We start from the raw sequence: 2,500 nt of genomic DNA, 5'->3' as shown, positions 1-2,500 counted from the left end.
AGGTATTTCGTGTTTGGTTCTAATGAAAAATTGGAAATCTATGTAACGATTGAGGCAGGGGTGATTTATCCTATCCCTTTTATTTTATTCACTTTATCACAAGAGTCAATTATTGAAATATTACTCAACCCCATGTTAAAGAAAATACATATGATAGAATCATATAAAATGGGGAAATGTTTAGCTTATATGGTATGTATCGTTCTATTTCAATGACAATAATTTTTTGGTTTTTGTGAAAAACATTTGCGATCCCTTAAATTATTTAAACTGAAATTATTTCAATTCTATATTATAGAATATCTATAACAGTGACAACTGTTCAGTCTATCTGATAGATACGAAAACCCCTCCCTATTATTTTTTGATTTTCGTAATCAGATGAAAAGAGTAAAGATTCAAATCTTAACTTCCATTGTTTTTTTATACATCTCATGAAAATGAAAAAAATGGGATTTATTTCTTCTTTTTTTTGATCTATTTTAGATTAAATCAGTGATGAGTCAATTAAAAAAGAAAGACTTATCTTCCTATGAGGATCAAACGTGATGCTTATTGTCCAGTTTTCTTCAAATGAAATCAAATTAAATAATGATGTCTAAATAGGAAACTTTTTCAATTTAAATTATAAATATATTTAATAAATATTTTTAATGATTCCTTGGAAGTGGAATCTTTGGTACTCCAAAAAGTAGGAAATCATTTAATCTATCCTATTGAGTCACTTGAAGATGCAGATTCAAAAAGTTATTCGTTTATATATTGCTATTTCTTTCTATTATCTAGATATTATTTATGTATGTTAAAGATGCTGTCTTGCTAAGACTTTTTAAGAAAAATCGTCCCACATATCATAGAAAAAGTCTAGATTACCATGTCTATGGACAGCTGAACCAATGACTATTCATGATTCCATAATTGAATCAATTCCATACCGGTTCCAAATTAAATTAGAGGAATGTTATGGTAAAACTTCGTTTGAAACGATGTGGTAGAAAGCAACGTGCGACTTGAAGGACACGGTCCGTTGTGGATTTTTACATCCACCATTTTCGATTTATCTAGGCATGAGGGTGCTCTTGGCTCGACATTGTTTGTTCTGTTACACCTGAACCCCTTCTTTTTTGTTGGGTTGTAAATAGTCCACGATGGAGCTCGAGTAGAAAGGATTAATTCATTTCTCGGGGGCAAGGATCTAGGGTTAATGCCAATCAATCAATTGGAACAACTTCGTAAATGTATCTTTCATCTATAGAAATCGAAAGGATCCAATTCGAGCAAGTTTCCAATTCAAAAGCAAAACTTGTTGGAATTGATCAAACTTTTTCGATTCAAAGTGTATCACTGGGGAATCAACTGTCCATAGGATTCTTTGATAGAAAAAATCAAAAAAGGGTATGTTGCTGCCATTTTGAAAGGATTAAGAAGCACCGAAGTAATGTCTAAACCCAATGATTTAAAATAAGGATAAAGGATCTAAGAACAAGGAAACACCATTTTAATTGTCTCGATAATCTCAATAACTGGATCAGACTAAAGAATCCAAATAGAATTTTAAACGAGACAAACAAAAGGGGGTAAAGACCACTCAATAAATGAAATTGACTAAAGATTTTTCCTTTCAGCTATTTGAGAGTTATCTAACTTGAGTTATGAGTACGAATGGTTTCTTTTTCATTTTCAGGAAAAAAAAGACTGAAATCATAGTCTAATTGATTTTATAGGCCCCATTTGTCATTTAATTTATTCGAATTGCATACATAGACAAAACTTCGAATCAAATCATTTTTCTCGAGCCGTACGAGGAGAAAACTTCCTATACGGTTCTAGGGGGGGTATTGTTCATCTACATCTATCCCAATGAGCCGTCTATCGAATCGTTGCAATTGATGTTCGATCCCGAAGAGAAGGAAAAGATCTTAGAAAAGTGGGCTTTTATGATCCAATGAAGAATCAAACTTATTTAAATGTTCCTGTTATTCTAGATTTCCTTGAAAAAGGTGCTCAACCCACAGGAACTGTTCAGAATCTTTTAAAGAAAGCGGAAGTTTTTAAGGAACTTCCGTCTTCCGTCTAATCAAATGAAATTCAATTAAAGAAATACCAAGGGGGGGTAGCGGCTTGTATATAACTTTGTATAATTTTTCTCGACTTGTTTTTTTGATTTCCCCCCCCCTTCTGGGGTATTCGTATCTATTTATCATTGTTTCCGTCGAATCCGATGGTCTAGAACGATAAAACCTTAGTTTATTGATCTTATAAATTCGGACATTTCTGTGGTTTTCATTGGAACTCGACTAACCAACAAGGAATCCACTTTGCTTATTCCACTTAGATTGATGAAATACATCATGGACTAAAAAATCCGATATCTTTTTTTTTCAATTCTTCTCCATTTATACTTTTTTAGCTATGTAAATTAGATATGTAGTGTCAATACAAGACAATTTTGAATATTATTGCATTGTGAAATTGAAATTCTTTGAATTGCAATTTCAAT

The sequence above is a fragment of the Sesamum indicum genome, unplaced genomic scaffold (assembly GCF_026168435.1).
Source record: "Sesamum indicum cultivar Baizhima isolate 11 unplaced genomic scaffold, ASM2616843v1 HiC_scaffold_26, whole genome shotgun sequence".
In the NCBI taxonomy this organism is placed as follows: Eukaryota; Viridiplantae; Streptophyta; class Magnoliopsida; order Lamiales; family Pedaliaceae; genus Sesamum; species Sesamum indicum.
This window is presented reverse-complemented; position numbering follows the sequence as displayed.